At 43.5% G+C, this 27,967-nt stretch overlaps 1 long non-coding RNA gene across 4 annotated transcripts in view; it reads right to left on the bottom strand.

Moving 5' to 3' along the window:
- The window catches only part of LOC132244473 (uncharacterized), a 174,612-nt gene that overhangs the window by 8,256 nt on the left and 138,389 nt on the right, over positions 1-27,967 (bottom strand). For all 4 annotated transcript variants that reach the window (XR_009455906.1, XR_009455903.1, XR_009455904.1 and 1 more), the window contains 2 exons: positions 11,652-11,774; positions 7,218-7,329 (listed from right to left, as the gene is read on the bottom strand). This is a non-coding gene — a long non-coding RNA (uncharacterized LOC132244473). The remainder of the gene's footprint in view (positions 1-7,217; positions 7,330-11,651; positions 11,775-27,967) is intronic.

The following is a 27,967-nucleotide window of genomic DNA, read 5'->3' as shown; positions in this document are numbered from 1 at the left end:
GGATGTTCTTCTGCTGAGATTTGATTGAATTCCATTAGATCCTTTGCAACAGGGGCAGATATTCTTGTCCCTTCTTGAGTTTGTTGCTGGATCGTGGGGAGTTGGGGGAGGGGGTTGAGAGCCAGTGTAGAGCAATTTCTTCCATTCTATTTTAAAATTCAGATAAAAACAAACTGTACTTTAAAAAAAAAAACACCTGTTATGAGGATGAAATCTCCAGGGCTACAACAGTTCTGGAACTGATTACTCTCTCCATTAAATTAAAAAACAAATCTTATTCCATGCACAAGCACTACGCTTTCTCTTGATACTTCTCTCTATATCTACCAACTACATGTACCCATCACATTGGCTTCCAAGCACCTATTTATAATCTCATATCATTCTCTAATATAACAAGGTAGCGCACCTGGTGATAGGTTGGCAAATGCCTCACCCACCTGATGACTGGTGATTAGCCCTACACCAGAGTGAACCAAAATTCACCCCGATGAAATCTTTAACCTGTGTGAAAACAGTTCAAAAGTAAGATGAGGTCCAAAAGAAATGCAGCACAGAAGAGAAAATAAAAAGCTGGAGATCACAAAGGAAAAACAAATAGAAATAGGCAGGGGGGAGAGCAGGGTAGAAATGACACCATTAGAGACAGATTGAAAGCTGACCCAGATTTGAACTGGGAACATTTTCCTAAATAGCAGCAACAAACTCCAGCTCAAGGAGCTGGTATGAAAGCACAGAGCACTGAAGATGGCTAAGTGCCTACAGCATTTTTCTAACATTTGCAGGCTTGTTCCTCAAGGACCCAAGACCTGTGTGCGCACCAACCTGTTGCCTTAACCAACACATTTCTGCTCAACAGCAGACAGCCTTTCACACTTCTTCCTCTGAGGATGAGGAGGGGAATTTCATTGAAACTGACAATTTCTTTAAGACTTGAGATCACAGCTTGCTACTAATTATAGAAATAAATAACTGGTGACTTGAGCCATCTGTTCTTTATTTGGCAATGCATTTCTTCTTCATGAAATTAGTGCCACCTGCAACCCGTAAGCCCCTCTGAGGCTCGGTCACTCTGCCCTCTAATTCCACAGATGAATTTCATGAGGGCTTCCTGCACAGGCAACCCCTAAAGCAGTTTCTATTACTACCCCCTTAAGGAAAGAGCAGGCTGGGGGAGGAGAATTAATACACTCAATTTAGTTTCATTAGTTATTCACATCAAGGAAAATGCTATCAATAGGGGTTATATTTGGATACAGTTATCTGTCACACTTTTGTGCCTCAGTATCAATTCACAGAATGAAGAATTTAACAGCCCTGGTTCCTCAATAGATAGATTGCATTATTATTTATTTTGGAACATAAGCAGTGCCAGACTGAGTCAGACCAATAGGCCTTTTACCCTAATATCCTGTCTCTGGCAGTAGCAGGAGCGGATGCTTTAGGGGGAGAGCATAACAATAGGGTGTATCTAAAGCGATCTACTCTTTGGTATACCCTCCCTAGCACCCACCATCATTGCTTTAGTGATATCAGAGGATACATGTTTCACTGTGCTAATTAATATCTATTAATGGATGTAGCACCTATGAATTTTTCTAATCTTTTTTTTTTTTTAACCTGGCTGTACTCTCTGCCTCTACAACCTCCTATGGCAATAAGTCCCAAAAGTTAATAATATGCTGCATAAACAAGTACTTTCCATTGTTTGTTTTAAACCTGTTTCCTGCTGATTATAGTGGGTGCCACCTAGTTCTAGCATTCTGGGACTTGCTGAATTACAGCTCCCTATTCACTTTGTACCTACTCTTCATTACTTTATAGACCTCTATCATATCATATCCCTCCTCTCCTCTCCCTACCCTTCCCCCTTCTTTCCAAACTGAAGAGTCCTTGCCTTTTTAGCCCCTCATGCTGTGGCAGCTATTCCATTTCCCTGAATATCTTGGTTTCCTGGTTTTATTTAGGGTTTCATTGTGTTTGGTGCTTTTCAAGTACAGAGTGAGTATTTGGAAGAGCTCATAACATAAGTAAATGATACAAGCAGGTAAACTGGGGCTGAGAGAGGGGAATAAATTGACTTTTCAAACTAATGCATGAAGTCACTGATAGAGCCAGGAGTAATGTCCAGCTTTCCTAAGTGGCAAGACCATGTCTTTTTCAGTGGGCCAGAGTGCCATGATGGCAGTGGTAGCCCACAAAAAATTGTGTCCTGTTTTGCATCTTAGATGTTCTTGGTAACAGGACTGCCTGAAAAAACCCACAGGATTCAGAGGAATGAACCAGTAGTAGGACTACATTGTGAACGATTGACAAGCCCTACACTCCATCCTCAAGATTGAAACACTTTTCTGCAACAGAGAATGACTAATGTTCCCAATGCACCTCTTGTCTGAAGCTTTTAAGAAATGATGAGTTAGGTGTGCATAGGGATTGTGACAAGTTTGGGATCTAGTGATGGATCAGTGTATGCAGAAAGCCCAAATGAAAACTGTGAGAGGTAAATACTCTCGTGCTTCCAGAGTGGTCCTCAGATCAGTTGAAAATGATCCCTGCCAAAGAAATGTAGGGGAAAAGCCAGGATTTAATGGATGGCCTCCTAAAGGCAGTATATTTGGCTCAGATCAGCTGGGAACAGAGATAGGCTGGCATCTGCAACATGGACAGAGAACCACTCTGTGCTGCCTGCTCTTGGACTGCCAACTAGCGCCCAAGGAGCCCATCTGCACTGGGGAGCAGCCATGTTGCAGCATTTACCCCTACACCTTTCTGCAGGGAGAGAACTGGACAGACTACAAGCTGCTGAAGAAGTAGCAGGGTGATGGCCATGGAAATACAATTCAGATGGATTCATGCTGGAATAAATGTGCAGGCGAGGACATACTCAAGGTAACAACATGAAGGACTGAATCTCAAAGATTTTCCATGAGATGGACTAGGAGGGTTAAGGCAGAAAACTCCAAGTTAGGAGACCGAGTGATTAGAACTGAAAAAGGGGAACCCTATCATTAAGTGAGCTATCTGTCCAGAGCACTGGCAACATCACCTTGCGAGAGGGATGTGGCCATATAGCTTCATATAGGTGAGAAGGGGAATATGTTGACCCTAGCACTCAACAATGACTTGTGCTGGTGCCTAGAGCCTCAGCATCACTCGAATCCCTCACGCTGTCCCCTGCCACAAGCACCCTCTCACCTCTGCAATGACCTCCCAGGGCCTTTGGTCCAGCTTTTGTCTTGTCATGTATCACAAGGACAATGTGCTTCAGGTACATCAGGGTTATAAGCCAAGGCCTCTTGGAAGCAAGCAGGAGATTTTCCATTCTCTTCAGCAGGACTTTCATCAGGCCTTAAAGTGATGAATCTTCCCTTCTCTCCCCTTTCTGTCACTCTTCCTCTTCAAGATGTACTCTCATACACGAATGGACATTGTCACTTCTGAGTTTAGAATGAATTTAAAGAGGATTATTAATTTCTCTCCTTTTTTTTTGTGAGTTTGACTTTTAGCTTAGCTCAAAAATATTTCAGGTCTTTAGAGCCATAATTAGACATATTGTCTTTAGCCAAATGCCAGATAATTTGTACGCACTTCAAGTAAATCTCTGGAAAGGTAGGCAAATATTGAAATATGTAATGAAAAAGAAAGGTGGCATGACTAAAAAAAAACAACCCCTAGTTTAAATCTTTTAAATTACTTTGCCTTCTCCCTCTCATTAGTAAATATTTTAGTTAGTCTTGTGTTGAACAAACCCTGCTTTCAGGGTCTCTCTCTTTCTGTCTCTCTCATTAACATTCTTTTTTTATTTTTAACAAGTCGTAAAAATACAGTTATTTTTAAAATTCACATTTTGTGTGATCTAAAGGGCTGAAGAAAGAGGAAAAAAAAAAACCCCAGCACTTTAATTCAGTCTGGGGTGGAATCTGAGGGGTTTTTTTTTCCTTTCAAAAGAAGAGTTTTCTTTTGGCAGAAAACATTCATGGTAAGAAAAGCACTTTGGGAAATAGCACATAAAGAGAGTTTAAAAGGGGGATATGAAAAGGATGGAAGAGTCTAACAGCGACAGAGGTAATCAGAGAATTTACAAATTATTTTTTTTTGACAATGTAGACAGCTTGAGGAGGCTGGCTTCTCTTTCGAGATAAAGTCACTTGTCATTCGGTTAGAAAAAGACAAGGGAAGTGTCAAGAGTTATTTGAAATGTAAAGTATTGTTTTTAGCTTCTTTTTCTTCCATTATTGTAGTAGCAGTATATTCTCTCTGTGGGCTGAGAGATGAAAATTGCGCCAGATAGGGAGGGGCCTGTGGAGAAGAGACTTTTGGGGCAGCAGGTTATAGCATCATCAAGATACAGGGACCAGGATGTAACAAGAGCAACAAAAAAAACCATCGGCACATGAAGCACGAAGGATGTGGAAACCAAGGATTAGCATGGGAAATATGAATTGCAGACAGTCATAAGATCTGTAGTAGTGACCCACATGGGACACATCAGAGCACAGGGCCCCCATAAGAAAAAAGAAGAGCCTCAGGACCTAGAGTTGAGGACTAAGGACAGCATAGGAAATAGGTATTACAGACAGTAAACCATCAGGTGACAGCACCAATGTAAGGACATGAAGATATGGGGATCTGGGATGTCAATGGCTATGACAATATGGGACCACTGGCTTTTAGGGCCAGGGATCCCATAGTACAAGACTAATGTCAGCAAACCCACCTTTCAGCCAAACCATACTTAGGTCTGCCCAATCACTGCAGGCATTCAAACATAAAACAAGACCCCATATGAGCAGTGAGTATTTGCCCATCCCATCTGACCCCCAAGGGTTTACATGGATGGGTTTCTTAATCTCCCATTGATGGATTTATCATTTCTGCCGAGGCAAAGTATTTCTGCTTTGGCCAGTTGATTCCTTGCTGGAGGAATCCCTTCTGTAATACTTCCCTACATCCTCCTGCACCACTCAAAAGCATCAGAGGAAGGGAATTTGTGATCAGCTTCTGCAGCACACTCACAAAATAGCTTCATTTGGCAATTTTTACCCCCCTCACATGCCCTGACCTTTTCAGAGCAATCTTGCTGTCAAAATACAATTCTGAAATTCTTTCTCTGGGTACCCAAGAAAATCTCTGCCTCCCACCCCCCATTTTTTTTTTAGTTAACAAGCTGCAAGTCAATTTTATATGCAGTGCCAGGCCTGCAATGAGCTGCTGCAAAGGAATGGCAGTGCTAATAGACTCCAAGCACACATTTCATGTATTCACCCAGGCTGTGTGAACTCAGCAACCCTGAGAAAGTTGCTTCCCAGCCCCCCTTGGGAAAGCACACCCTGTCTCTCACTGGTTTTCAGTCTCTCTCTCTCTCTGTTGGCAAAGGTTAGCTGGAGAGGTATCACTTTGATGTCCAAGGCAGACTCCAGCCTTGCCTCTTTAGCCTCTCCCTGTAATGGCTGCAGTTAGCAAAATAGCGCTGGTGACAGATAAGCATCTGGTAACCCATGGCAACCAACTTCCTTTAGAAAATGGCCTTCCTGTAATTTCATAAATGTAGTTTTTTTTCTGAAGAGGACAAAAAGGGAGAGCAAATCAAAAAGGTATCAGAGGCTGAATGCGTGTTTGTGCACATGTCTTTGTGTGCTCACAAGTTTGCACATGCATATGTACAGTGACTGCCATGCACATGTATTTTTTAATAGGGACAGTCCTCTTTGCAAATGTGTTTGGGAAAAGACAGACACCTGTTCACAGCTATGAGTTACAGATTCAGTCCAAGAGATGACACCGGTATTTAGATAGAAAGACAGACAGTCAGACAGGTGCACGAGTTACTATTGCAAGGTGAGGTCAATATATTCCCTTTACAATTTGATTAGATGGGATAAATAGCCAGACAGGAAAAAGCAAGATACCTGATAAAGCAGGGTAGTTAACTAAAGGTCATGCAAAATTGCACTGGAAACTGGTAGCTATAGAGGAGTGGCAACATGGAGGTAGAGTTGTTAGGGGTAGTTTCACTCTAGACATGCAGGAGTAAGTTTTAATTGATATAAGTTGCAAAAGTCTCAACAAAGACCTTCCCCACAGCCCAAAGCCCTATCACATAGACACAGCTGTATCCATACCATAGCCAGCAATGTACCACAGATAGAACTAGCACCTCACCCCCATGCCCAGACATGCACACACATACACACACACAGCCTCTACAGAGTAAAACGCCACTTCACTCTCAGCCAACCACCCCATCACATACATATCCACCACAAACATACAGTACCCTACTTAATGCCTAGGCCAGCACAGAGAGGCTGCATATATATATATGTTCTCTCCAAGCAATGCTTCTACCCAGTGGGTGGGTACCAAGGTAAGGATGGAGCAGAGATGGGTACCAGAATGAGGATGGAGTTGGTGTGGGTGGCAGTCAGCTAGGGGTGCATTTGTGGGAGGTGGCAGGACCAGAGTAGACACCCTGGCAAATCTTTATTCCCGCAGAAATCCATAATGGCTATTTCAGGCTTTGGGACTGGTTTTACTAACTGTGAGATCTTGAAGACTAAAGGCATAAGCTGCCTCCCCTCTCTTCCTGCACAGGTTCCAGCTGAGAGATTAATCCAGCCAACACTACTAGAATTGCCTTTCCATCCCATGTTTGTAAATGGAGGCAATCAACAAAGCCCGAACTATAAGGAAACAGATGCTAACCGACTATATTGACAGCATGCATGTTATTTCATGTATGTATTTTTTTTTTAAATTAACTTTGCCTTGAAATACATTTTCTATGGGCCAAATAATTGGATTTTCCTTTGTTAAAAGAAGGGAACATAAATTACTCCTGTTGGGTGCAGATTAGGTTACGGGATTTCTTTTCTTCTGTCACCATCAATGCCCCAGTGTCAGAGAGCTTTAATATTTAATGCATTCCTAATTAGTCTCCATTGGCCCAGGGCACTTAGCAAAACCTGACACCAACCATGGAGTCAAGTTCATTTAGAGAGCACAATTACACAGGCATCATTTCCATATTGCAGCCAGCGCACACAGGAAACTCCCCTTCCTCTCCCCAACTCATATTCACAATTTAATTTAAAATAAAAAAATAGGGCTTGATTCCCAGTGACAATGGACACAAATTATCTCATTTGGTTGGGGCAGTGACATTTCCAAGACTCCTTTAATCACTAGGAAACTGTGCTGCATTGAACAGTGTTTACCAAAGGAAATTGCTGCTTGTGTCACTCTGACGGCTGATGCCTTGTTGCTTGCATGCTCTGAAGATTGAAGTTCATGCTTTCCCAATGCTCCGGCTGATCTTTTCAAAAGCCTCTGGAAGAAAAAAAATAAAGTTTAAATAAACTACTTGTCCGTGGAGATTTAGCCTTCAATCACCAGGCAAGTCATCAGGGTGCAACACAGAGATTAGTCTGCAGCCACAGATCCCCCATACTGAGACAGTAATATAATAATTAGAATCTGTATTATGGTAAAGCCTAGAGACCCAAGGGAGGATTGGGCCCCATTGTGCTTGGCATTGTACAAAAATGTAGTGAGAGAGTCTCTGACTGAAAGCGCTTACAATCTAGACAGACAAGACACACACAAAAAAAAATTGCTTGAAGAAGATGGAATCATTGGGTGCATCTACACCTGCAATTAATTCAAAGCAATAAACTCCAGAGCAGTTTGAGCAAGAATAAATTACTCCTGGGCACAGCGTCTACATGTGCACCCAGGACAGCAGCAATTTGAGCAGGGGCGGATCAGCTTATGCCAGGGCTGGAGGCATAGGGAGTCATCCCCAGGCTTCAGTGGTGACATCACGACGAGGGGCATGCTCAGCTGGGATGGGCTTCACCTGTCCCCCAAAGGTAAGCGTGTGTTTTCTTCTAGGTTGGCGGATCTCCTCCGGCGGGCTTTAAACTAGGCTCGTCGGGGGGAGGGGAAGATGAGGGCGGGGGAAGCTGTGGACCACCAAACCATGTGGCACCCACAAGGACAGCCCAGCCTGAAGAAAGAGAACATTGGGAACCTGAAAGCCATGGGGAGGCCAGCACTACGGCACAGGTAAGAAATGAGAAGGTAAGAATCAAAGGGCCCCTTGGGACTCGGAGCGGGGGGCAGCAAAGGCACCAGTCGCAGGACTCAAGTGCCTATGTACTAATGCTAGGAGCATGGGAAACAAGCAGGATGAACTAGCGCTCCTGCTTGCACTAAACACCTATGACTTAGTGGGGCTAACGGAAACCTGGTGGGATTCATCCCATGACTGGGCAGTACATATTGAGGGCTATAGATTGTACAGAAAGGACAGGTCAGGGAAGAAAGGGGGAGGGGTTGCGCTCTATGTCAATGAGCAATATACGTCAACCCTCATCAAGACAGAATCCAAGGATGAGGAAGTAGAAGGATTGTGGGTTAGGCTACATGGAGGGCAAGGAGAAAGGGATTTGGTGGTAGGGGTCTGTTACAGACCCCCACACCAAGGGGAAGAAATAGATGCGGGGCTCCTGAGGCAACTCTCGGAGACCATAAAAGCTAAAGAGGCGGTAGTCATGGGGGACCTAAACTACCCGGACACCTGCTGGGAGACGCAGACAGCAAAGTCCCACCACTCATGCAGGTTTCTAACCTGTGTACAGGACCTCCACCTGACACAGGAGGTACACGGTCCCACTAGGGGGAATGCCATACTGGATCTGGTATTGGCAACGGGAGATGACATGGTAGCGGACCTACAGATCGGTAGCCATCTGGGAGACAGTGATCACCTAATAATAGAATTCACCATAAGACGTCGAGTGGGTAAGGTAACTAGTAGGGTGAAAGTGCTAGACTTTAGGAAAGCTGATTTCAATGAACTCAGGTGATTAGTCAAGGACGCACTGCAGAGTAGGAGATTTGAAGAAATGGAAGCCCAAGAAGGGTGGCTGTGCCTTAAGGAAACAATCCTTCGGGCACAAAGCAAGACAATCCCCGAGCGAGGCAAAAGAGGGAGAGGGGCCAGAAGGCTTCCCTGGCTGACCGCGGAAATCCAGGGCAGCCTAAGGGCCAAAAGGGGAGCACATAAAAAGTGGAAACAGGGAGAGATCACCAAAGATGAATATACCTCCTCTGCTCGTGCCTGCAGGGAGACAGTTAGACAGGCCAAAGCTACCATGGAGCTGAGGATGGCAACCCAAGTAAAAGACAACAAGAAATTGTTTTGTAGATATATAGGGAGTAAAAGGAAGGCCCAGGGAGGAATAGGACCCCTGCTAAATGGGCAAAAACAATTGGTGACAGACAGGGGGGACAAGGCTGAACTCAACGAGTTCTTTGCCTCAGTGTTCCTAAGTGAGGGACACGACAAGTCTCTCACTGGAGTTGTAGAGAGGCAGCAGCAAGGCGCCAGACTTCCTTGCGTAGACCCTGAGATGGTGCAGAGTCACTTGGAAGAACTGGATGCCTTTAAGTTGGCAGGCCCGGATGAGCTCCATCCGAGGGTGCTGAAGGCACTGGCCGACATCATTGAAGAGCCACTGGCAGGAATATTTGAACGCTCGTGGCGCACGGGCCAAGTCCCGGAGGACTGGAAAAGGGCTAACGTGGTCCCCATTTTCAAAAAGGGGAGGAAGGAGGACCCGGGCAACTATAGGCCAGTCAGTCTCACCTCCATCCTTGGCAAAGTCTTTGAAAAAATTATCAAGGCTCACATTTGTGAGAGCCCAGCAGGACAAATTATGCTGAGGGGAAATCAGCACGGGTTCATGGCAGGCAGATCGTGCCTGACCAATCTAGTTTCTTTTTACGACCAGGTTACGAAACGCCTGGACACAGGAGGAGGGGTGGATGTCGTATTCTTAGACTTCAGGAAGGCTTTCGATACGGTATCCCACCCCATACTGGTGAACAAGTTAAGAGGCTGTGACTTGGATGACTGCACAGTCCGGTGGATTGCGAATTGGCTAGAGGGTCGCACCCAGAGAGTCGTGGTAGATGGGTCGGTCTCGACCTGGAAGGGTGCGGGCAGTGGGGTCCCGCAGGGCTCGGTCCTTGGACCGATACTCTTTAATGTCTTCATCAGTGACTTGGACGAGGGAGTCAAATGTACTCTGTCCAAATTCGCAGATGACACAAAGCTATGGGGAGAAGTGGACATGCCGGAGGGCAGGGAACAGCTGCAAGCAGATCTGGATAGGTTGGACAAGTGTGCAGAAAACAACAGGATGCAGTTCAACAAGGAGAAATGCAAAGTGCTGCACCTAGGGAGGAAAAAATGTCCAGCACACCTGCAGCCTAGGGAATGACCTGCTGGGTGGTACGGAAGTGGAAAGGGATCTTGGAGTCCTAGTGGACTCCAAGATGAACATGAGCCGGCAGTGTGACGAAGCCATCAAAAAAGCCAATGGCACTTTATCGTGCATCAGCAGATGCATGACGAATAGATCCAAGGAGGTGATACTTCCCCTCTATCGGGCGCTGGTCAGACCGCAGTTGGAGTACTGCGTGCAATTCTGGGTGCCGCAGTTCAAGAGGGATGCGGATAACCTGGAGAGGGTCCAGAGAAGGGCCACTCATATGGTTAAGGGCCTGCAGACCAAGCCCTACGAGGAGAGACTAGAGAAACTGGATCTTTTCAGCCTCCACAAGAGAAGGTTGAGAGGCGACCTTGTGGCCGCCTATAAGTTCATCACAGGGGCACAGAAGGGTATTGGTGAGTATTTATTCACCAAGGCGCCCCCGGGGGTTACAAGAAACAATGGCCACAAGCTAGCAGAGAGCAGGTTTAGACTGGACATTTGGAAGAACTTCTTCACAGTTCGAGTGGCCAAGGTCTGGAACGGGCTCTCAAGGGAGGTGGTGCTCTCCCCTACCCTGGGGGTCTTCAAGAGGAGGTTAGACAAGTATCTAGCTGGGGTCATCTAGACCCAGCACTCTTTCCTGCTTATGCAGGGGGTCGGACTCGATGATCTATTGAGGTCCCTTCCGACCCTAACATCTATGAATCTATGAATCTATGAATCGGACAGTGGAGGGGCTTGCTGGGGCACAGGGTGCTAAAAGTGCAGAGCCATGTATCTAAGTAGCAGGCACAAGCCTGGCCTCCTACTAGCTGGGCTAACTGGGCACAATTTATGCCTACAGTCTTTTCTACATGTATGTTTAATCACACACCAAAGGTTAATATTGTCTCTGACAGTACTATCTTACAGCAGCATTAATTAGCTTACTGTGGTCTAATGGCATCACATGTGTAAATGGTGGTGCTTTACTCTGCAGCTAATTAGTCTACTCCACAGTTCACCACATGTGTAGATGCAGACATTAGTTTTGCTTTAGAAGTGGGGAATGTAGAAAAAACCCATATATATATATAACAGAACTAAGCAGCTGTAAACAGGCCCAGAGTTTTGAAGGAATTCAGCATGTGTCCAAGATGAGTGCTGATCAGGCCCTGACTGAGTGCTGAGCCCTGGACAGCCTACTCCTTGATGTGCTTGAAAGTCATGGAAGAAACCTGTGTTTGGGACAGCAGACTATCTATGCAGGTAGAGCTGGGAACTGTTCCTAAGCCCCGTCCTAGTGCTTCAGTTTTATAAATCATAAAACCGTGCTTCTGCTTCCACTGTGTTATTTTATTATTATTATTATTTTTACAGCATTCTAACCTGCAAAGCCCCAAGCAGGGCTAATCAATTTTTTTCTGATGGAACAGTTTTCTGTAGCAAAATACTGATCCAGTGAAATGGAGATGGAAATGCTTCACAGGAATGTAGCAATTTCATCTAAATCTGCAAAGAAAAAAATGAAAACATTCTGTTTATTTTCAATAAAATTGAAGCACTTTTGTTTCCATCATATCATTGCAACAGTCCCAAATGATTTTTTTCCAGAATATATTGTGCTGTACTATCCAATACACTATGTTATATTAATATAAAAGTGGAAATACTAAAGGGGAAGCAAATAGTTTGATAGGGTCATTTCTATCTGTGAGAATTTCCCATGAAATAATAATTCAAGGGGGGGAATCACTTGTTTTTGTTTTGATTTGGGATAAAGCTCTGGCTGAATCAAAATTTGGAGTCTCAAGCAACTCTAGTTCTGGTCACACCAGCACTTTCAGAATTAAACCATTTATCCAATAAATAACCAGTGCTTTACAAAGATGTTTTAGTAATCAAAAGCAATCCAGTGCAGAGCAAAAAAGGTGGATTTCAAAAGTTTTAACCAGCAGATGTATTCTGTCATTGGAACAGTAGCTTCAGAGATCAGGAAATGTGGATTAGTCCTCCGCCACAGTCACTGGAACAGCCATTTCAGAGACATCATTTGCGTGCAGTTTGGCAACAAGAGGTTGCATTCAGCCAAGGTTGAACGCATCAAGTTCATTTCCCTTTCATTGTTGAGGCTCTATTAACCATGTTGCAAACCTAGCAATATAATTGCAAGTCTTTAAAAAGCTTGGAAATATGAAGTAACTGCCCTGAAAAAGCAAAGAGACCACAAGCAGGTAAACAGAATCTCACTTTAATTATTTCCTTTAAAATCTCAAGGTTTTTATGGGGGGAGCTAGGGGAAGAGGAGACTCATAATTTTTAAAACTTGTGGTTGTCATTATGTATTAACCAGGGGCTGCATGAACACTGGATATTTGTGAAAATATCTGCAACTCCCAAATGTTCCAAAATTTTAGTTTAGCAAACAGTTCTTCAACCCCAGCTAAAGGAGATTATTACAAGAAACCTCTTGGAGTTAACCCACCACTTCTAGATGCTAAAACAGTGTTTCAAGTTTTGAAGAGGAATTGGGAGCAGTCCGGTTGATAACAACAACGGTGTCCATGTTATTAAAGACTCTGAAGAGGTTCAACGGCAAGAAAATCTAAGAGTAAGAACAGAAATGGTACGGACAACCAGGCCCTGAAAAGCACCTGGACCAGATTGCATCTGTGGCTTTTGGTTTAACTAGTTTACACCATTGCACCTAGATTAGCACAACATCCCCAGGCAGGTCTAGAAGGAGATGTTGAATGGAGGATGCATCAGAGAATTGTGCTAATCAGGAAAAACAAAAACCTGAACCAAGAAGTTCTCACATTTCCCCCTGCCTTGTTACAGACAGTTCACATCACCCATATCAGTTCAGACCTATGACTCCTAACTAGGAACCTAATTTCACATGGTAGTCAAATGGGTGCAAATGAAATAAGGAAGTATCAAGGATCAACTACTTATTGGCCAACATATTATGAAGACTGCCAGATCCACAAAAAAGAAGCCACAGGAAAGTATGGCTAGACAACGAAGAGGTATTCGATTCAGTCCCACATTCACAAACATGGAAAATGCCAAGAATGTATGCCACTGCATAAATGTATATTATATAAAATTATAAATTTAGCTATGGTACGTGAAAGACAGATCTCACCATCCGTAGCTGCAAACTAACCACTATTAATGAAATGCAAATGAATCTTCCAAAGGAACTCTTTGTCACCCCATCTTTTTACTATATGACCTTAAACTGCATGCAAACTCAGATTAAGATATCCTAGCCCAGCGAAGACCTTTTTCAGATGATTTCTGTATGCATTCTGGACAAGACAAAGGTGTCATTGTCACCACCAGCAAAAGACAACTTGTAAGGGGAGTGGTTTGAGTACAATACCTGAGCAAGTCATAGACCCTATTTAAGATATGTGGGGAAAGAAAAACCTAAGCAGAACACAAAGATAGTTTTAAGAGGTGGGAAACAAATGCACAGAAAAATGGCTGATTGAGAATGTGGATGAAGTTCCTTTTAAGGGACTAGGCAGACAAGATTCTTTGGGTGAATCTGATCGCTTTTATTAGACTGACTTAAATAGTTGGAAAACAATTTTTAAGCCAGCTTTCGGGTTCAAAAAACCCTTCGTCAGGCTACGGAAGTTTCATTCTGGTGCGCAGTTGTTGTTTGGTGTCTCCTACGTATTTTCCATCAGGGCATTTGGTGCATTGGATGAGAGATATTACATTTCTGGAGGTGCAGCTGTAAGATCCGGGAATGCTGATGGCTCTGTTGTGGGGTGTAGTAATAGTGGGGGTGGTGGAGATGTGTTGGCAGGTTTTGCATTTCTTGTCCTGGCACGGTCTGGATCCATTTGGTGTGTTCTGGGCCTGAGGAATTTTGCTTCTGGTGATGAGGTTGGCGAGGTTCAGTGCTAACTGAGCTCCAGAATGAATGAACACACACCGGAAATCTATCAAAGACAGGAATACCTGTGGGGGCACATTTCTCACAAGAAAACCGCTCTCTCTCCAATCTCTCAGTCCTGATCCTCAAAGAAAACTTACAAAACACTTCTCAGAGACAAGCCTATGAACTCCTCTTCATCAACCTCCTGGATACTAAAAATCATGGACTAAATATAGACATTGGATTTATGACACATTATAACCTGCCTGACATCTGACTCCCCAGGTACATCTCCACTATTCATCCTCCTTCTCTCACCCACCCCCCCAGCCTGTCTCCCATCCATTGACTCCTCAATCTACATCTTCACTGACTGCCCGTCTCGTATGCAGACCAGACCAGCCTCTGGTTTCTTTACTTTTCAGTTCATCCAGGAAGAGCACGCACCAACTGATGAAACTTCCTTAGCCTGACAACGGGTTTTTGAACCTGAAAGCTTGCTTAAAAATTGTTTTCCAACTATTTAAGTTGCTCTAATAAAAGATATCAGATTCACCCAAAGAACTTTGTCTGCCTATGTCCTTAGACCAACACGGCTACAACCTACACCCTTTTAAGGGACTAGAAAGAGCTCACTTAGACCTATCAGTGAGACGGGCCTAATTACAGTTGCACTCTGGAAATAAGCTGGCTAGGAAGCCATGTTCTGAAAACTAGTGAAGCCATACATAAAGGAAGAAGATGCCACACATGTGGTGAGAATATAATGCCTATTGTGAGCAGTTGTTCAGCACTGCCTCAAGGATTGTATACTAGGGAAGGCATAACCGAGTAGCCAGTACCATTCACAGTGAAATGCATGGCTAATATCATTACCCCAGGGGTTAGAAGTGATGGGGTCACAAATGTAACTCAGTAACAGAAAATACAAAGTGAAATCCTTTAGGATTTTACCTTGTGATGGAGAAGGCAAGAGGAAGCTAAAGAAACCCAGATATCTTAATGATTTAGAAGCTCTCAGGGTTAGACATGCAAAAAGACACTATCCTAGACATTGCATGTCCATGGAAAAAACAGCTGGCAGAAAGGAAAGAAGAAAGCATCACCAGCTATCAACCCTTTAGGTATAAAACAGACTAGGAGAAAGGGCTAAAGTTGAAGCAATGGTACTAGATGCCTTGGGGACTCGACTAAAGAACCTGAAGATCAATCTCACCGTTTTGGTATTTTCACCAGGATCCAGTGTCCCAAAACGTGTTATTTCATGACATCTCCCATCATGCACCAATACATTTACTTTTAAAGATCTGCCTGATTCTGAGCTCAACATGAAAAATTGCCAGCTCATAGACAGTGCCATTGGTCTATGATATTGTAATGTAAATTATTAACAGGAAGAATAATCTCACAAATGTTTCAGGCTCAGTTTCCACACGATTGCTTAAATTTTGCTGAAGAGAATATTTTACGGAATAAATAGTTAAATATTTAACAAAAGCAATTTTCACACAGTATAGTGAATTGTAATATTTGTCACTGAACGCATGCTAATCAGTTTAATAAGTCACATGCAAATTTCTCTACTCTTACTGGATTATTCATGAAATCCAGCAGTGAAAATTATCAATTACTATTGTCACAATCCAAAGTGTTGTTTGAAATTTGTGTCTTTGGTTTCTGTTAAATTGGTTAAGGTCTAATCCAAACCCATTGACGTCAATGGAAATTTGTTCTCAACATACATGACAAATCTGTGTCCCTCTAGGAACTGCTCAGCTTTGCTGCACACTGATTGGATTTGCTAAATATTAAGAAATAACTCCTATTAGTGCCCAGAAGAAGCTCTAGGCTACAATGTGGAATACTAAAACATTTCAATCCATGAAAGACTCCATTGCCACCCAGTAGTAAAACCCAGTCCAGTCCCAAGTTGGCCCTATGCAGATCCTCCATTGGTCCATCAGTATGACCAGGCAGAAAATGAAGGGTTACTCTAGAATATTAACTTGTTAGACTGTTGGTCTGCCCCCGGGCCATCCAGGAGCTTAAATAGCCAACAGTTAATTAAAAATAAACTGACACTTTACTTTAAGGATAGTTTTAATAACCATTTATAAATGTTACATTAAAAATTCATGCACTGTTATCAACTCCTGCTAAGGATTTACAGCACAATGGAGGTGTTATGAATGTTTTATAGGTTCTGTGGAAAACCTCTTCCTGAACAGATATTTTCAGAGGTCTATTTGTCTTTCCTGGGCCATAGTATAAGTGCCTGAGACAACAGCAGCATGGCAAATACAAACTGCTTCCCAAAATCTTAGAACCTAAATTTAGTCTCTCTTCTGCAATGAACAGTTTGTACGCAGGACCACACGCTATTTACTGAGGGGTTCTTTGATGTGGCCTCAAATATCTGAAGTGACTCTCTAACTGTGATGTGCAGCACCTCATTTCTAATCCATTGGGATAAGTTCAAGAGTTTTATAATATGCCACCTCCTATGGAGGGTTTGTGGTCTACTTGTTTCTGAATGGGTAGGTCACAGCCCTCAGTAAGGTCATGATAACCAATCAAGGAGTCACAAGAGATTGGAAATATTATTACACTCTAAAGTAGACAAACTTGCTCACCCGTTCACTAGACACCCAACCCATCAAAGGTCAAATATCCTCAATCAGCCTCTTGAAACACACACACAAATAAATTATTGGTATGAGGGCCTATCATTGCCAACCTGAAAGGGTTGAGAAATACTGACCCAGGACTCCTCCATTCTGTATTTCTAGTGCCATCATTATGCGTTCTTTGACCTTAGACAAATTGCTTACCCTTTTGACCCTTTAGTGTCCCCATTTGGCAAAATGGAATAGCAACACTTTCCTGTTTTACATGGTAATTGAAGATGCGGTCCTTAATGTCTGGAGGTGCTTAGGTATTACAGTGAAATGCACTTCCAAAAGGCTTATAAATAAATTAAAAGTGTCAATGGTAGTTGCTATCAATTTGGAAATTAGTATCATGGGCAGGCCCCTTTTGTTTTAGCTTTCTGCAAACATTGGATCGATTGAGTTTTGTTATCTGAGGACTCCCGGGAATGAAATGTTAAGCTTGCAGGCTCTTATTGACCTATGCTACTCATATTACATTCTTGTGTCCATGCTTGAAGTGGTATATGCTATATGGGATGAGATAGGTAACCTTATTTCTCTTGTTCTATCAAGCACTAAGATCCATGTCAGAGTCCTGGATCAGAGGTGAGTAAATGAGCCTGGTGACGATCTGACAGCATCCTTTGTAATTGGTACTGTGCACACACTTGCAGTTAATTTGTATATATGTGATGACAGAACATGACCTTCCGGCTCTGCAACCAACACTAGTGAAACTGATGGTCGCCTCCCATTTCTTGGGGTGTTACCTGAAGCTAGGCTTGTGCAATCGAGGAAGGAAAAGATTTAATACTGTGTAAAGGCATTCAGCATTGGGCAGGACTGGACAGGATTGAGAAACTGATAATACTTAGGCTCTTTTATGTAGGACTTCATCCACAGAGCTCAACACACTTTACAATGTAAGTCCATATCATTATCTAATGTTTTCAACTCTTGAAGTATTTTTGAATCATGGACTGTGAGCTGAGGGTCAGTCTAGTGCTAATACGTGAGACACATGCACACACTTGCCAAACAGCACTCCCACTACACACACACAACTCAGGGCCCTGCAACGCAGAGGAATTGCCACATAGGATAATCTGGCCCTGCCCTTGTAAATCCCTTATAGAGCTAATACTTCATATCACATGTTCTACTTCCCTACTCCATAAAACAATCAGACAGAAGACTGATTCAACCACTTTATTGGCCCATGCAGAAAGCTCCAGACACCCACATAAACTGAGCTGCTTTGTGGCAAACAACAGCCACACGCAGAGTGAAGATCTGGCCCTTAGACATGTAGATACGAAATTGCCATAGCCAAAAGGCTTGGTTCTTCTCTCACTTGCCCTGCTGTAAATCAGGGGTGACATCAATGGGTACCAGGTTTAACCAGTTCAGAACCATGTGAACAAGAGGAAGCCCCAAGACTGTAGCTTGACGAAGGAGCATGGTTAAAGGCTCTTCTGTACTGTACTGGAGCCTCATCTGTAGCCTTGAGAGGGGAACATATTCCCTAGCATTTTCAGAAGAGACACAGCCAAGGGCTCGGACAGTGTTTCACAAGGGCGTACACTTCCTGAGGTCAGCGAGCAGCCTTTCACCCATTTCAGTAGCCATTGTGTGAGACCCGGAGCAAGCAGCTTTTTCAATGGCTTCATTTCCATTGCACAGTCCCATCCACCCCTCCTGCACGTTGCTCTTGGAGCCATTCTCATTCAAGGAAATTTCTTCTATTTTCTTTCCAGTGGCAACAGCTTTGTTCTGAAGGAATCATGAGGTTCACTAAATATAGTGAAGGACTGTTTCTGCAAGGACTTCAAAAAGCTTGTTTCATTTGCTTGGTTCCTTTCATCCTTTATTGTCCTTGGTTGTGTTGGACTCCAGCTGCTAACTGGCCTTATCTGCTTAAATTTCTGCCGAGGACTTGGACCCAGCACAGTCAAAATACATTTGTGATACCCACTTTGAGAGATGCCATTTCCCAACACACAAGTCCCCAAAGGAGCTCAACAACACCCCCCCCCACCACCACCACCACCATGCACACACAGAGAAATAATCTGTGTATTGCACACCCCTTCCTTAGACTCCCTGTGCTCACTGACTACATACGTATGTACATAACTGTACGTGTGAGAGTGTTGTATATATGTACATCCATACCTCTGTACATACATCTATACCCATGTACACTCCTCCAGTTCTCAGAAATGATTTACTCTCACATACCCTTTGCCTTCTCCTGTTTGTATACACATGGCTACACATGAATGCATAATCCTCACAAAAGATGCACCCAGGCACTTATGCACATGACTACCAACACTTAACAACAAATCCAACATACAATGCATACTAAAAATCATCTCCTATACACACACAGACATTGTCCCTTTCCCATCACTATAGGCACATGCATGAATATGCACAACTCCCCCACACCTGCAGACCATGCACCGCATACCCTCTTATAGGAACTCAGAAGTGAACCTCGTGTATAAGCTGAGACAGACAAAACCATGGAATTAGATGTCCAGTCCCCAGATTAATGGGATTTAGATGCCCATATCCCATGGGTCAGTCGCTTGATGATCCCAGCTGTGCCAGGCACTCACAAGCATCTCCTGTGTTCATACACACACATACACTGCCGGCCTCTTTATAGTCACACATATGCAACTATCCACCCACATATCCCCTCCTACGCACACAAGCCTCAATTAAAACCACCTTCCTGACCTCCATATCGTCTCACACGTAAACTGTATCTCTCTGTCTCTCACACACACACATATATGCATGCACATAGACTCAAAACTACCCCTTTGCATATTCACGATTCACACATTTGCGCACACACACACACACACACACACACACACACACAGACTTCACATCACACATGCACACTACCATCTAGGTCTGTAAAAAGCCTGTAGTCACATACAGTCCACACTGCCTGTACATATACCATCGCTCCTTCATTACACCATACACTGATATAAACAGCAATACAAATTTACACTCGCACTCTCACTCTCTTCCACACACACATGCACTGCTACATACAGAGCCCCTACCTGGCCCAATTTCCAGCTTTTATTCCTCACCGCAAGATGATTGTTGCGGTGTTCACTCACCTGAATCTCCCTGCAGCATTTTTAATCTAATCTTCTCTGTAGCTGTGAGGTGAGGGTCATTTATAGATATTTTTCATAAAAACAATATTTCAAACAAAATAATTCTAAAGAAAATCCTAAGAACTTGTTGGAGAGAAAAAACATTCGTACACTAAGCTCAGAGGTTTGTCTCCCTCTACTGGCCTCTGCTTGCAACAAGCACAGAGCTCTCAAGATAAGTTTGTTTCTACAAGACGAGACAAGACACAGCCAGAATTTACTACAGTTTTTCTCTCACTTTCTCTGGAGTCACAAGTACAAACCTTCTCCCATCAAAATATCTAAACACTGGCTACTTTGCCCATGTTTAGGGCTATTTGGGACATCTTCAAATGTTATATTCCTTAGGAAAATTTGCTTTGCCAAAATAGTGCTAAATAATTGATATTTGCATCTGCAGATGAGCCCTAGTGCTTAGATCCTTTGGTGTAGATATTTGCTGAACTATACAGGTTTTTAATATTTTTAACTACCCACAGCATTTTTATACTGCTTAAAAATACAACACCTGAAATGTGGAATTATGAACAGGTCTGGCTGTTCTGTGGGTCTTGTGATCATCAGAACTGAGACCTCGTTGAGACCTTTAATGGATTTGTTTTTGCTCTCCCTTTCTTATAGCAATTTTAAAGGAAATCTTAAGAAAATTACTCCTATTTGCAGGGGGAAGGTAAATTTAACATCATAGAAAGGAAGAATTGCTAGTCCTTGCTAGATTATTGTTATTATCATGCTCTGATACCTAGATGATCCAATCATAATTCTGTTTGTGCTAGGTGTTTTATAAACATGCTGGATTACTCCCAGGGAAAAAAAAAACAAACAAGCTAGCATGTAGCTCTACAGTGGGAGAGGCTTTTAGAGTCCTTATTGTGTCTTTATAATCTTGTCTTTCTGAGTGAGCCACTAACCCAAATTAGGAAAATTACTATCCCTCTTGCTTCAGTGTTTATGATGTAGTTATTTCTTTTATCCATAACAATCATAAACTGTTTTGCATACTTTTTGACCACCACTGAAATGCTGCCACCTCTGAAACAGAGTATGGTAGCTGTTTAACAGACAAAACGTTACTTAGTCCAATACGTGCAATGGAAGAAGACTGTTTTATCCAACAGGGAGACAGAATGGAGCTGGGTCACGCTGGAACATAAAATATAAATCATCCAAACTGGAATATAATCGGGATACAGGATCTAATGTACATGCTTACATAAAATACCAGAAAATTGCTGTTAGTCACGCACGGTAAGTACCTGGAAGTCACATTGCATCGGGAAGACTTTACCGTGGGCAATTTAGAACCTTTTAGGACCACAAGGGGGCGATAATCCAGCACAGATACAGAAGGAAAAAAGTGCAAGGTAGAAAATATTAATTTCAGTGCCACTTCCTGCAGCAGTTTTCCATAAAGGTTTCTTATTGACCCAATGCAGTTTAGCTTGTGAGATATGATGAAATCATAGCCTGAGGGCTTCAAGCAGTGGCTGCAGGCTATTAAAGCTCTGATGCCATCTTTAACTTGTGCTGTTGGCTCTTCTTTATTCATAACATGACAGCAAGAGGCTGAGGTGTCAGGCTTAACGTTAACATTTCCTGGCACCTATTGGTTTGTGCCTCTTGCAAAACTTTGCCTTATTTAGGAGACGATTTGTGTATTTATAATTAATATGGATTAGATATTATTATCTATGCAATATGGCAGGCAAGCAGTTTAAAGAGGATAACAGCTGTTCAATAATGCAAATGATGTACACATAAATTACAGTTTAGTAATGGGATATTATCACCAAGATGTACAAAAGTTCAGAACCTGGGGGTGGCACGCTATAAATAGTCACTGCATGGAAATTTACCAAAGTCTTCCCGAGATACACTTCCGATTGTAAGGAACAAAAACCGGGCACTGGATTTCCTATTATTCTGCAGCTAGTGTCATCATTCACATCAAGTTCAGAGTGGACATAAAATGCAGAGCTGTTCAAAAAAATTTTCAACAGAACTTTTCCGCTGACATAAAATGCCATTTTGTCCAAACTGAAATGGCTTAGGAAAACATGTTGGTTTTGAAAAAGATTGTAGTTGGGATGGCTTCTTGGGTTCAAAGTGAAGTCTCTGGTAAAGGGCAGAAGAGAGAGACTTAGTCCAGGTAGTCTGGTGGCCAACTACTTCCAAGATGAGTACCCCATCTCCCAGACTACCATGAAGGGGGTGGGTCTCTTATATACTTTCTGTGAAAGAATTAGAAAGGTCTCTCCTTTGATGTTTAATGTGGATCAGAAGCAAGTCTTGAACCCCAATCATTGATCATGAAACAGAGTTGCTGTTTTCTGACCAGCCCCAGCCAAATGCATATACTAAGTGGCTAACTTTCAGTGTCTTCCCTGATAGACTGCACATACTAAAGCCCGAGTGTGCTACTGGTTCTGATTTAGCAGAAAGCATCCTTTTAGCTCAGCCAATAGAAATTTGCTCCTATAGATGCATAGGTTAAGGTTTTGGTCCCTCTCCAACCACCCAGTCACAGTGTATTATACATAGGTGATGTGTACCTGGGGCATGGTGGGGCATGTGCCCCCCACCCACCTGCCATAGAGCCACTGCCAATGCCACTGGCAGCATCTGTGGGTGCTTACCAGCTCCGCCTCTGCCAGTGACGCTGCTGACAACACCTTCAGGCACTCGCCAGTTCCGGCCCTGCTGGCGCTTCCACCATCAGCACCTGCAGGTGCCCCGCCAGACTCAGGAGGCACCAGTCGCCAATAGTGTTATATTACCTTTATGATATGACAGTGTTCTACATCTATTTTGCACTGCTTTAAATGATTATTATACCTGGGGCAGAGCAAGCCTTGCCCTCACTACTAAACTTAGGCTGGCATTCTGCAGCATGGAAGCTAGGGAGATACGAGATACATTCTCTTCTGAATTGTGTCTTCCATGTAAAAGTCCACTTGTTATGAATGGATGGCTATGCTCCTTCTAGCTAGGTTCTCGCACGTTCCTATAGCACCTCACAAACATTAGGACATTGAACCTAGCACTGGAAGGTGCTTTCTGGGCCATCAGATCTAGTCCATAACATTTGCAAGCATTCATTTACCCAAGGACTCCCCATAATCTCTACTTCAAACACAACTATAAGGCACAAAACCAGAAGCACCAAGAATACGCTACTACAAGCCATAGATAAAAGCAGGGGAGATGAGGACACAGCTAATGTCTTACCACTGCAATGACAGGGAAAGAGTTTGTTAATATATGCTGAGGGGTCCTAGGAAGAGGAGTGTCCGCATTGCCGAAAAATGATGGAAACCCTAGAGGGAAAGATTCCAGCCTGACCCCAAATTTGGTGGGCAAAAGCAAGACAGTCCTTAACAAGGAACCTCTGAATTTGCTAAGCATTAGAAAAACATCAGAGCACACCATTTGGGATCCCCATGTCTTGGCTGTAGCCGATATCCCTGTGCTTCACAGAGGGAGGCAAAAATAAAACCCAGAAACCAGTAGCATTCGTGAGGGAGGGAAATCCTTTCTGTCCCTTACAGGAACAGACACAGGTATATGAGAACTAGTGAATCAATCCTCCCGTATGCCTCTCTGTGAGGAAGGCAGGGCTATTGTCCCCATTTTGCAGCTAGGGGAATCAAGACAAAAAGACATTCAGTGCCCCCCTGCACTGTTACAGAGGCTGGCTGGCTATATTTGCTGGAGTCTACATCAGACAAGGCATAAAGGCAAGAACATTGTTCAGTCTTTATACCCTTTAGTCCTTGGCAGTCCAAGTGGACACATTTTCTCTAACAACTGGATGGTGAGCACTGGATGGATTGAAGTGAAGGCTACTATCACATTTTATAAAGGCTTCTGAGCAGCCATCATTATGTTATATCACTGCCAGCATCCACTAGATTTCAATCTGATGACAGGGAAATGAAAGGTGCTGTACCCCATTCTAAACCATTCCCTGACACTACATGTAATAACTCAAATACAAACTCCCAGTTCCTGCTCTCATTTGCAACACAACTCCTTCAGTGGAACATATGTGCCTCTAAACACAGGCAGCGCACAGACACTCTCAGCATTAATGCCCCCATTGAGAAAGCCACCCTTTTTGGAGGCAGTAATAAAGTACCTGATTAATCACATGCCTAAGTACGCTCCTGAATAGAAAGGTCTTTAAATATGTATTTAACTGGAGGGTTTTTGCTTATTTTGGGGGTGCTGGGGGTTGATTTTGGCCCTAAGAGGAAACACACAACACTAAAAGGGCAAATTTAAAGTTTCCATCAAAGAGCACAGTGTATACGTCTCCTCTGTCTGCAATGAAATGAACCCAAAATATCTGGCAGTCTCAAATGATGGAAATGTCCTCAGAGGTATGAAGTTGTGGCACTTAAAAAGGAAAGGCACAATAGTCACATAGTGACCTATATCACATGTGGTTGTGAATGAAAGAAGAAAACGGCACAGACACTATAACACGTTCTGTCTCTCTAAGTTTGTCTAACCATGTAAAATAAACTCTGTGATATGAAGGAGAACCCTGGTAACGCTGTGAATCAAACTGCATCACCTGCAAAGTTCACAGGTGAATGGCAAGGGAATAGAGAGAGAGCATGAAATGGGGCAAGCTTTTGACTGGTTCACACAGCGGGCTGATGTGCGCTTCAGAATCATCTTTGTCTTTTTGCATGTAAGGGAATAATCCTAAGATTTTTCAGACACCTCTTTCCGGGTAGGTGTGGGGAGGGCTGGTTAAAGAAAAAGATGGCACATAGATGTTCAGAATTTGCATGTGGCAATAGCATCTCTGGAATTTATTGAAACCTTACAAGTCAGAAGATCAATTGTAGCCCATTTCCTTGCCTGAATTGGGCTACCAGGTAGTTTATTGAGATGAGTGTGCCTGCAAATTCTGTGCAATTGGCTTCAGATAAAAACCCGCAGATTCCTTTTCCATCCCACACTATAATTCTGCCTGCAATGACACACTGTGCGATGGAGGAAAATACACAGCATTCCACCAGCACTGTAAATAAGGCTGAGATTACTGACGACGTAGAATGGGACTGACTATTGCAATATTTAATCTGCTGGGTGGGCAATTCATTAAAACAGATATCCAGGGCTTTAATCACTCTGCCAACCTGCCATCTGCTTCCCTCCTGCTCTCCTATGGCTTAGGCCAGGTCTCAGTATATGAGGGGACAGCTTGAGAGAGGCACATTGGGGCCTGTGTCATAATTCATCTTCTGAGCACAACAGAGCAAGCTGTTTGGTGCTATATCCCTACCACATGCACACACTTCCCAATAAACCTGCTCTCGCAAGGAAACAGGACTGGAAATGATTGTGAGCAGGGTCCCAAGGTTTCCTGTGGCCTTTGAAGCTGGATTCTAGAGTCCCTGCCCTCCTAGCGATGGATTTATGAGCAGCACCTGGCATGGCATGCAGATACACTACTCAAAAATATGCAGTTAACCCTTTTACCACGTACTGCAAGTCAGTTCATCTTTGTAACTTTCCTTACCACGCTTGTCGAGACATGGCACTTTCCCCAAAACCTTGCGTTTTTTTCTCCCTGTCATCCTACTTTCCTCCGTTGTGCCCTGTCTTGTATTAGGAAAAATAGATTTCAGTTCCCTCCAAGCCTATAACATGAAAACTCTTCTAGTGTCTTGTCCCAGGAGCTCAAGTCTGCCCTTGCCTTACTTGGCTGGCAAGCCAGGACAGAGCTACATGGAGGTGGGTCTGGCTCTGGCACACAGCTCAAACGTTGCTCTCTCAGTGTTTCCCACAGCCAGTAAGTGGGGAAGGAGAGGGCAAATTTTAGGCACCTTATCTGTCTGGCCAAATACAGTGAACTCTCTTCAGGTGCAAAAATGGAGAAGCTATGACTCTTGGAGCAAAACCTTTCCTCTGCATCACTGTATGGGATTGGATACAGCTTGTCATGAGGATAGCCTTAAAAGTAATTAGCCCTTTCACTGGCTGTGTCAGCAATGAGGCCATGGAGGCATACTCTACAAAAACCTGTATGGTCAAAGCTGAGGCTGACTGGCCAGATTGTGTGGGGGAAACTCATCTTGGCATTGCCTGTTTTTGGTGGTGTTTTTATAGCCAGATAACCTCAGCGTCCCAGGCTGTTGATCTGAATACATGGACCAAGGAACAAGCTATAACCCCTCAGCTACTTGGCAGTACGTACCTGTATCCACTCTTACCCCAAGGTAAATATGAAGTAGCTTACCCCTCAACAGTAATAGTGAAATAAGCTACCTTGCATTTACCATGGGGTAACAGCTTGCACACAGCCAGTCACCACCGGGTAGCTACTTCATGCTGTCAATTCACACGTTAGCTTGCCTTTTAGTCACCTGCTCAAGTGTCCTTATCCTGAGAGCAATGGTCAGACTTCAGTAAAAGCAGATGACTATCTTGAGAAATTGAGCTTTAATTCTGGCTCTACCACAGACTCCCTGAGATATCCTGACCAAGTCACTTAGGCGCAGATTCTCCAAGATGTTTAGGTACCTGGCTCCCAGCAGCAGATGGGTGCCTAAGTACTTTTGAGGATACCTCTATGCCTCAGTACCCTGCCCTTAAAATGGGAATAATGCTTCGTTTTTCCTTTTCTACTTAAACTGTGATATCAGGACAGAGGGTATCTCTCATTTAGGGTTTTGCACAGCACCTCATACAATGAGGTGCTAATGAATAGATCGTTTTACTGTATTACAACTAATAAATGTGTCCTGTTTCCTCAGAATTAAATTAGCAGATAGATAAAATGTTCCTGTACTCACCTAACCCACTCCCTCTTGCCAACATAAGTGAATCTGTGGATTTAAAATATCTTCAAAATAAAAGAGTAACAGCAAATGGCTGGTCGAATGATTAGCCTTTACATCATGCCTTTTTTCACGTTAGAATTCTCTTTTTTGGTGTTTGCACAATGTCTAGCATAATGGGATCGCAATGCCAGCCTGGGGCTCTTAAGTGGTTCCACAATCAAATAATAAATTATCACTATCATCAGTATAAATGCTCTTCTTTAATATACATATGATGCTTAACTACCCTGATTGGAGCTGGGAGGTCAGAGTAGCCATCGCAGGGACACTGCCTATTGTGATTAATCCCTTGCTCTCTCTGCTGGCTGCCATTCCTGCTCCCAACTTTTGGAGTTTATCAAAAGGCAACTAAAAGTCTGTTTTTCTAGCATTCATACATCGGTCCTGTTAATTTGCTCTAAGTGCTACTTTATCAAGGCTGAGCTTTTAAGTCTATTAAAAGTCTAACTGCTTGTCTCAAGTCAGGAACACCATAAAAAAGACGACATCAATCCCGCTTTTTCTGTTCCTGCTTTGTGAACAGTTGGATGCTTTCAGTTTAAAGCGCTGGGGGTGCCATTTGGCACCTATGGGCACAAACAGAAGTTAAATTTGTTGTGTGATTGGACCCCTGGAAATGCTATACAGCCATGCCATGACACAGTGTATGGCTGCAGAGTAGGGCTGTGCAAAAAGGCACCATTCTGGTTTACCTTCAGTTTCGCCGGTTTGAAGGAACAGCATTCTGTTTTGAATTTCATTTTGATTCAAAACAGCTGTTCTGTTTGGTTCCATCAAAACTAAAAGGCTGTTTTGATGCTGTTTCGATGTTTCCCTGGGGGTGGGGTACGGAGGCGGAGAGACAGCCCAGGTAGGCTCACTTGCCCCATGCTGCGATCGGGTACGGGGTGGAGAGTGAGACCAACTGGCCTCCTGATCGCAGCGCAGAGGTGGGGAATGAGCCCAGCTGGGCTGACTCTCCTCCTAGCACCTGATCACAGTGCGGGGGGGGGGGGGGGAGAATGAGCCCAGTTGGGCTAACTCTCTACCCCCACACCCAATCACAGCACGGGGTGGGGGCAGGGAGTGAGCCCAGTTGGGCTGACTCTCCACCTTCACACCCAAT

Source organism: Alligator mississippiensis, chromosome 12 (assembly GCF_030867095.1).
Source record: "Alligator mississippiensis isolate rAllMis1 chromosome 12, rAllMis1, whole genome shotgun sequence".
Lineage (NCBI taxonomy): Eukaryota > Metazoa > Chordata > Crocodylia > Alligatoridae > Alligator > Alligator mississippiensis.
This window is presented reverse-complemented; position numbering and strand designations above follow the sequence as displayed.